Source organism: Limulus polyphemus, unplaced genomic scaffold (genome assembly GCF_000517525.1).
Source record: "Limulus polyphemus unplaced genomic scaffold, Limulus_polyphemus-2.1.2 Scaffold6367, whole genome shotgun sequence".
Classification (NCBI taxonomy): Eukaryota; Metazoa; Arthropoda; class Merostomata; order Xiphosura; family Limulidae; genus Limulus; species Limulus polyphemus.
The window spans coordinates 4,848-15,103 of NW_013671977.1; the positions used below are offsets into that span (position 1 = coordinate 4,848).

Here is a 10,256-nt window from a genome sequence, read left to right on the forward strand (position 1 = left end):
TATATATATATATATATATATATATATATATACATAAAAGACTACACTATATCTAGTAATCTCCCGACAATTCACAAAGGTTCCAGAAGGTCGTGGCGTGATACTAATCACGTGATCTCGCTGATGCAACAGTAATTTAATTTTTTTACTAATCCAATTTCAAAATGAAGTAAATTTATTGCCTTGGTAAAACTTAGAATTAACACCGATAGTAACAATACGAAAAATACAAAGTAAATATGTTAAGGTTAAAAACAGTCTTGAAGCTGAAGTACAGGTAATTGAATAAATTGAAAGGTTTCAGAAAAAACTTCTTGGAATGTTGGATTATTCTGAATAAGGTATGGTTATCTGTGAGGATACGTTCAGAATAAGATCATACCTTTTCCTACTCAAAAATTGAAGAAATGATAAATGTTGTGATTGTATTGAAGATTAGAAAAATGTAGGATTAATAGCATAAACTGATGATTAGGTCTCTGATTTCTTTATGCTATATTCCGTATATGTTAGGACACACTGACAGAAGTTTTAAGATTTGGAAAATGCAAGGTAGAATATAGTTAAGACAGGGACATTTGATCTTTCAAAGCTGTCCATGCATACCCACTTTTGTTGAAAATATAAGTTTAAATCTGCCTTTCATGTTTCAGGGCCTCCCAATGGCACAGTGATATGTCTGCAGACTTGCAATACTATAAACTGGGTTTTGATGCCCATAGTGGGCAGAGCACAGATAGTCCATTGTGTAGCTTTGTGTTTAACTACAAACAAACATGTTTCAGAAATCAATTATTCCCCCTCTTGTAAGGTGCTGGCATTCCCTACTCTGCATAATAATTCATTCTATAAGCAAGTCGCTCTGTCAGAAAATTTAAACTGTCTTATCTGGAGCCTATTTTGTTTTTACCAAATCTTATGCTTGTCTTTTTTCCAAATATCATTAGAATATAGCACAAAAAATAAATAAATCTTTCTCTATTAATCCCACAGGTCATCTTGTAAATTAGACTAAAATAATTTCTTATCCTTCTTTACTCCAGACAGAATAGAGATCTTAACCTATCCCTGTAAAATAACCATTAAATACCCAGAATCATCGTAGTAGTCTTCCTCTGAACACTTTACAATAAGTTATTCTTCATTAAATGCCCCCCAGTGGCACAGCGGTATGTCTGTGGACTTACAATGCTAGAAATTGGGCTTTGATACCTGTGGTGGGCAAAGCACAGATAGTTCTTTGTGCAGCTTTGTGCTTAACTTCAAACAAACAATCTTCATTACATAAGGATACCTAAAGTATACATAATTTTCCAAATTAGACCTAACTAGTAATTTGTATAGAAATAAGCACATCTTTGACACGTAATTAATATGGTTATAAATGCATACTAAACTTTACTAAAAACACAGATCAGTTCTTCATGACATGAGTTACTTATCTACCACTATGCCAAAATATGTTTCTTCAGTCACTATGTAGTGTGTTCCTATCTATAAAAATGTGAATTGAATTATGACAACCTAAATGCATTACAATTTATATTGCACTTACTATAATTGTTTGTCAATATTCATGATGAAGAACATAATAATAATCAGGTGATAGGCAATTTGATTCATCAAGGTTTCTCCTCGCACACCAGAAGAATCCATCAATATAAATAAACTGACTTGTTTTATAAGTTTTCCACATATTACATCAGATTTGATAATTCTTGTATGTTACAACAATTAGTATAAAGAACTAGCCAAAAGATATGGTGAAATAATTTTCTGTTCAAGATGTATAGGAAATCTAAGTAGGAATTAATTGTAATTTTGTTCTATTCTTAATTTGTTTGCGTGTGTTTGGTAGACATGTTGTTAGTCATGTACCAAAAAGTAATGTGGTGCATAAATAGTTTTAAAAATGTGGGTTTGTATGGACCTCTTGTCCTAAATTTTAGGATTAAATATAGCCTTTCACTTTATGATATACTATGTAATAAACACTTAGTATAATTCAAACTACAAATTGTTACATGTAGTTCTATCAATAAATGTTTAAGCCTATGATATGCAGCTATGTGTTTGATAGGTATAATTTTGTTGTAAAAAGTTATATAAATGGCTGTAATGTAGTAAGTTTAATTTTGACAATGCTTTGGGACAACAAGGGACCTATTGGTCCATCTAGGCTGTCCCATTCTCTAAACTAAATTAAAACTATTAAATAAATAATTTAAAAAAAATTTTAAAGCCAGCCCTTATCATTCATATAGTTATCAAGCTTTCTCTAAAAATCACTTAAATTTACTGCCTCCATGACATCCAAAGGCCAACCACCCTGTTAAAAAACTATTAGCTGAAGATGACTCCTACCTTGCTAAAATTTATATGTGTGACCTAGTCCTACTATTCTTACTGTTAAGTATGAAAAAAGATACATCAATATTATCAATTCTCCTTACAATCTTAAACACCTTGATCATATCCCCTCCTCCCCTTACTTTTTTTTTTAAGAGAAAACAATTTCAAAGATTTTAATATCTTCTCATATGACAGCCCCTTAAACCCAGGTACCATTCTAGTAGTCCTTTTTTGAACCCTTTCCAAAAATTGAAAGTCCTTCCTAGGGTAAGGAGCCAAAGACCAGTGACCTATACAATGAAATTATAACCTCTTTATATTTGTATTCAATATTTCTGTAGATACAACCTTAAATCATATTTGCCATACCAATAGCAACAGCACACTGCTTCGATGGCTTTAGAGACTGACTGACTATTATACTAAGATCCCTTTCCTTATTAACACTTAAGATTATTCATGTCCAAATTATACTTATAATTCAAATTGTGATAACCCACATGCATTATTTTACATTTATTACAATTAAAACACATTTGATTGTATTTAAAACCATCATGTACATGTAAAAATGTTTAAGGCTAGACTGACCAGATTTTATCCATGGGGAATTTAAATGTGATGAAATTAGTTGACAGTATTTATCCATTGTATTGAGAGAAAAATACATTTAGAGATATTTGACAGAAAAGTACTTTATTTATTGTTTTATGTGTATGAATTAATAAACATTTACTCTAAGAAATAAAAAGAAAATAATTGCAAATGTTTTTGGTGTGACATACAAACTAAACTGACACTATCGCTGTTAATGTGTTATAACAATTGAATGAATTATTAATTTAAGTAAATCTTTATTTGGCACAATTTCTCCATTTACATCGTATCATAAGATCCAGTGAAAAACTGTTCTGAGCTGAAAAACATGATAATTTGGAAACAATTATTTGCCTTTCTTGTTGCCTGTAGTCTCTGTATACCATGCAAAAGGACTATGACTTCTTGTACTGTTTTGTTTTACACCTTGATTGGATGTTGATAATAGAAATGTTAACCATACAACTTATTCTGGTAGTATATCTTAAAACAATGAGCCTGACCTTTTCAGAGTTCTTTGACAGCTGCAGTTATAAGAAGTTGACAACTCAGTTGACCTTTGTCTCTTGAATCTGTTCACTTTTTTATTTTGCTCCACTAAGGTTATAAGGAGTTGTGTTATTGTCTAACACAGTTAATTAATCTTTTCAATATCAGGGACCAGCTCACTGCTTTCCTAAATTGTGGTGGACCAATAAAATGGAAGTACAACTAAAAACACATTACACCTTACATATGAATATTCTATCTGTTTGTTTTTTTTTGTGAAATCTGGTAGACTGACAATGTATTTTTGATGAAACAATGAGAAGTGCTGGTCTAACACAATGTTAAAATTTCTCTTAGTGAAACATGGATAGTAAATATTTTATATTTGTGGGTGTACGTTTACTTTATCCTTTATCCATTCAGTTTTCTGTTCTTTACAACAAAAACAGGATCCTTCTGTTTGTTCTAACCTTTTCTCTTGCTCTTTTTTATTTCCTTGTTTTGGTTGTTGTGATTGTAGTATTTGCAACAGCCTAAAAATCTTTCTTGTCTTAACAATGAAAGTTTTTCATTTTTGATTGTCTAGTATTTTGAATTACAATAATGTGATCTTGGTTATATTAGTTTGGCATGAATATTTTGGGATTAATAGTTCAGATGACAAAGATTTAATAGGTGACATAATTGGAGATTTATTTCATTTTTGGTGGGTCATTAGAGAGTAGCTAATGTTAGTCCCATTTTTAAAGGGGATGACAAAGTTCTGGAAATTATAGGCTAATTAAGCCTGTTTCACACTTCAAGCTTCAACATAATTACTGGCCTCAGTCAGTGGTCTTCAACTCTGTGTGACAGGTTGGAATGATATCTTCACTCTTTTTAAAGTCCTTCAGCTTTTCTCGTATATCTACAACCTTGCAACATAAAACATAAGCTGTTTAACCCTGTAGGACAACATCTCACTACTGTAGCAGCAAATTTCACTTAAGTTGTGGAAAATCCAGATTATGGATTTATTAGATAGCATTGATCCTGTGAACAGAAAAAATATTAAGACCATGTATGTACCAGCTGCAATGAAAGGGTGAATAACAAGATGACTAGCTGATGCTAAGGAAGGCAGATTATTGTATTAAATTAGCTTTAGTAAACTGTGGTAATTAGTTTGTTACACTAAATATCTTGCATGAGCAAGAGAAAAATAATTATGGGCTTACTTGCACTTTGTGGTTCATAGTGAGTGCTTTGTTCAAAGGTCATATTTATGCAGAATTCTGCAATACATACATTAAAAGTTTTGATAAGACGCAAAAATATAACATCACTGCATTTCTAAAATGCAGATGTAACAAGACCTACTGGTTTTTTGTTTTTAGCATTTCCTTAAACATAAACAGCCCCGGATGTGTATAATGAAAAACTATTGGAGTTTGGTAACAAGGAATGAATTAGTCTTTTGTTAAGCCACATGCTCCTTCAAGTGAGAATTTAAACATTCTTTTCACCAAAATAAAATTAATGTTGTTGTCTCAAGGTTTTCTTGTGACTTATTTCCTATTCGATTTTAAACTTTGTAAGGTAAAGCTATAATAACAGAATATATTTTAACTACTTTTGACTTATTTCGAGTAATTTAGGACCATATGGTTAACACTGATTGATGCAAAATTATTATAGTGGAAGCCTTTATTTTTATTTTTCCTTTAAAAAATACCAAAAATCTGTTCACAGTGTTGGGCAACTAATCTTTAATGCGTATCATTTCATCATTGTAAAAAACAAAACATTACACAAAGATGTTAAAAAAATAAAATACTATATTATTTGATAAGACTAGTTTTATTCTTGTTTATTCTTAAATAGTTTTTAAAGTGTACAAGGTAGTTATAAATTATCAAAAGTTTTATTTTACAAAATGTTATTCTTATTTTTCTTTAACTTTATATTTAGGATACTTGAAGAATATCCAACATACTTTAAGTATGCATTTTTCTAATAAGTGAAATGAGTTATTATTATTAATTATTATAAAGACAGCACTTAGGCCCCAATATTGTTTTAAAGATGCTTATGCACATGTAAGACAACAAGTTGTCTAGAATAATTCTGGAAAAGTGTCCACAGTATTTTTGCAACAGGTGACTGATAGTTGAATAAATATTTCATTGTTCTTATACATTAACAAAGCAGGAGCTTAACGTATAGCTTTAGATATCCAATATTTCATGTACCTTTGCACATGTGGGGTTCGGGTATTAAACAGTAGGCACTGCAGGTGATGCATTATTGTTTGCATATTAACTTCATCTGAAATAATAACAATGGAAACTGTTTTGTTACAATGTGTAAAAAAGTAAGGATTATAGTTGAAAATGCAGATTTTTTGAAAGCATGTGTTAAAAAACTTTTAAAGGCTAGTATGGTCACTGTTTTATGAAGCTGTCTTTGTATTATATGTTTTCATAATTAGAATCAGGGTTTGAAATTATTAGGGCCTGGGAGTCAATGGCCCCCAAAAATGCTATTGGGCCCGTAAAAAGTGCTAGTTAGCCCACATGGCCTATTAAAATCAGAACAGCCATTAAAAGTTTGGCTCCACATAAGTTGATTTAAGCATTTCTTAACCAAGCAGAAGTTATGACAAACCTTCCCAAATGTACGAATGCTTGTCAGTCATGTACAATTCAAAAACATCTTCACCATGGATGCCTGTATAACAAATGTTTAGCTCAAGGACTTGTATGTTAGCTGCACTGGTGTAAACAATACTTGACGTATGTGTATGTATTGTGCATACAGGTCAAGCAGTGTGTGTTCAGGATTGTGTTCCAGGCAGTTTGTAGTCTTTGCCAAGGCTGTCATGGCTAAGGTACTTGATTGCTCTATCCCAAAGGACCCATGCTAGTGAGTGGCGAAGCCTCAAACAAGGCTGCTTGTTAATCCGTGAGGATATCGCAATCTGGGGGTCCACAGCTGTGATGCTCCTTGTTTAATACTTCTGCGACAGGTGTCCTTTAAAGCTCATGACACCAAGGTTTTAGTTTGAGTGACATGAAAGAAACTAATAACCATACAGCTTGGTAATTATAAACAGTTAAAGGTATAGTATTTCTGTTAAGAATGGGCGGGAAAGGTTACCCTGTACATTTTGCTTGAAATTATTTTAACCGTGTTGCTATGGTCATCCTTTACAGTGCATGTCATGAGGTTTTCAGTGAGTTACATTCAAACATAAATTAAACCACTTTTTGTTCATATTATACCAATTAATATTGCATAAATGCTTAGCTAATAATCCATATTTTAATAGTATATCAATTTTAAGTTCTTAATTCTATAAAGAAATATAAAAAAAAATCCTGAACTTCTCCTAGTACCCTAGTATTACACATGTAACACATTTTCTCTGGGCATATTCTCTATTTTATCCATAACCCTTTCAAAATTTATGAAATTAAACATAAATTGCTCCCTATAATATCATCATTGCTCAGACAAACCACAATTTTTATATAGCCTTCAATTTTGGTTACAGAGCTATGAAATACACACCTACCCGTAACATCCTCTATTTCAGGCTTTGTTAATAGTTCTCTCTTACGTTTAATTATATATTATCTATAACCAATATTAAGTCAAGGTTTCATCTATCAAATGACTTATTATATTATGCTGTTTTTGTATAGAGAATTGTCAATTTCTCTTTCAATACAACCTTCATTTCCATGGGAAAGTTAATGACTAGCTTGGATGAATTTGTAACGGCTCTTGCTGCATAGTTAGAAAGTCAGAAAAATTGAGAGTTAGGTGAAATTGTCTACTTTTTGCATGTTATTAGTCTATATTCTTTGGTGCATTATTTAATTAAATAAAAAAATTTAGTGCATTGCTACCATTAGCATAAAAAACTAGGATTAAGTTCCATCGACAGCAAGAAAAAAGATTAGGTAAGTACTTTATTTCTTGTTTTTCATGTTTATTCTTAATTTATTATTATAAAAATATCTAAAATGTAAAATTAGGGATATTCTTAGGTTAGTTAAGATTAGATTAGGTAAAATAAATAATAATAATATGATATAAAAAAATTCATGAGGCATGCATGTGAGCAGCTCATACTAGCTTGTGGCTAATGTAATTTGATTGCATTACGTAAGCTGCACCTTCCCCGAGTGATTTACAACTTATAATGGTGCGGATAGTAGTTACACAGTTCAAAGAGTAATAAAATTAAATTATAAAAAAGATGTATATTGTTATTAGCTTAAAGCCACTTAGGATAAACGAATGTAGTTTCATGTTACAATTCGAAGTCATTCTAGAAAGAAAAAATGGTAATTTAAATTTATTTTGATTTTTTTTTTTGGTGGTTACAAGGTCGGTCGGTCAAATTGACCAATCCCATTTAGGGATAGGGTAGAGAAAATAACAGATAAAATATAGTTTTACTGAAAACAACATTTGAAATGTATTTAGGAGGATTTAGGGACTACACAAAAGAAATTTGAGATTTTTGAGTTGAAGAAAAGGATTTTTAATCTCAACATGAAAATCACTTTGCACACAGACTATTCAAAACAAATACTCAATATATTCAAGGACAAATCTTTATTAAAAATACATCACTTAAAGACTTGTAAGGTTTACTGAAAGACTACCAAATTTTGTGAAGATATACACACTATATTGGATGTTAGAAGTATTAAATCTGTAAAGACTAAATGAGTACAAAGAGGTCATGTGGTCAGTCAGATTGACTGAGCCCATGTTGAGAGAGTTAAAGGCTTGGCAGTTCGGGACTCTGTGGCTTGTGAAATTGACACACAAATGTTAGCATGCTTTGCACTGAGCAGCTGGGAAACATTCTAAGTTGTAATCATAGATGAAAGAGGAAAACACTTGTGAAAAGAAATGTTTCTGCCCAATGGACTATAATGCGTTATAAGTGCTTTCTGCAGAGTAGGAGTTTTGTGCATAAAACTTGGAGTCTAGTCTCCGGCCTGATGTGACTTTGTGATAATTAGATTAGTATGTTTGCCAGTCATTTGTGTCTCAAAAATGTAACAATTACATTACACAAGCAGTTATTAAAAATTTAAATTGCACAATGGAGGAAAGATTAGATCAGAAATTGTTGGCCTTTTTTTCTGATAAAACGTGTGTGTGTGTCTATATATATAAAATATGGTTTATGTTTTAAAAGATGTGTTTTCATTAAAAAATTAACTCCAAAATTATGGAATTTCCATAAATTTTGTAATATGGCCCGATTCAAGTTACATTAAATGCTTGCCTGACAAATGGGGCTGAATACTCAGCCATGATTGGCCAATCATGAGGTGGTATTCTGAAAAATATTAGTGGTCTTTTAGCAAATGGTGTATTAATAACTATGGCAACAGATTTTAAAGTTGGTGCAAAACACATACACTGAACAATTACAGGCTGTTCATGCTAATAGTCCACTAATGTTTTCAGATTCACATTTTCTTCTTGACATACTTTACAGAATATTATGCCACCATCTTCGTCATAATGTAACCAATTATTATCCTGCTCCCACGAGCCTCTGTTAACTACTTTTCCTATTTTCATACTTATGGTATCGATGCATTCTTTTTTCAGATCAACCATTTGGTTCTCTTAATTTAAGAAAATTTTTAACTTTGGGTGATTTTTGTGTTTTTTATGCCATGTTATCCATGACTTTGACTGAATACATTTTGACAACAAGTCTGTTACAAGTAGACTCTTATTTGTAAGTACAAAGTACTTTTGCAACAACAATTATTTTGTTTATTAAAGGACATTAGTGTAAGGAGTAACAAAAGAATAATTACACTGACAGTAATGCAGAGATTTTATTTCATTTATATTTTGTTTATTAAAGGACACTACTATAAAGGGTAACAAAAGAATAATTACACTGACATTAATGCAGAGATTTTATTTCATTTATATTTTGTTTATTAAAGGACACTACTATAAAGGGTAACAAAAGAATAATTACACTGACAGTAATGCAGAGATTTTATTTCATTTATATTTTGTTTATTAAAGGACATTACTGTAAAGGGTAACAAAAGAATAATTATACTGACAGTAATGCAGAGATTTTATTTCATTTATATTTTGTTTATTAAAGGACACTACTATAAAGGGTAACAAAAGAATAATTACACTGACATTAATGCAGAGATATTATTTCATTTGTATTTTGTTTTTTAAAGGAAACTAACTCTTTCAGCACATGCTCAGTCCCTGGGACCAGTCTTGTAACCATTTTGTGCTTGTTATAGTTTTCATGGCATAGCTTTTAAATTAGTAAGCATGTGTTAACAAAATCTGGCAGATTATCAGTAAACATTACAATGCTTTCATCTGCAAAATATGAAATTGTTTAATAGGTCTTAAGGTTTTTTAAGCAATGTTTTTCTTGTGTATTTTGTTTCTTTTTTGCCTATTCAATATGTAAAGTAATTTTCATTTTAAGATTAAAAATACTTTTATGCATCAAAAAATTTTTAAATTCCACATGCAAAATCTTTATAATGTCCAGATAGTTATCAAACAAGAAAAAACTATTTTATCTGTCATTTTTAATAACGAATCTCTGTGTGGGTTATGAGTTTGGTAGATTTGAACCATCTTGTAACCACCATAAAAAAATTAGGAAAAAAATATAAATTATGCCTCTTTCATTCTAGCATAACAGATTATAACACGATTACATATATGTTTAGATTAAATAGCTTAAATCTTGTAACATTATACATTTATATATATCTTTAGTATTTTTATTATATTGACCTTTCAGC

At 30.8% G+C, this 10,256-nt stretch overlaps 1 protein-coding gene across 1 annotated transcript in view; it reads left to right on the forward strand.

The window, feature by feature from the left end:
• The window catches only part of LOC106473648 (ras-related protein Rab-3-like), a 36,404-nt gene that overhangs the window by 976 nt on the left and 25,172 nt on the right, over positions 1-10,256 (forward strand).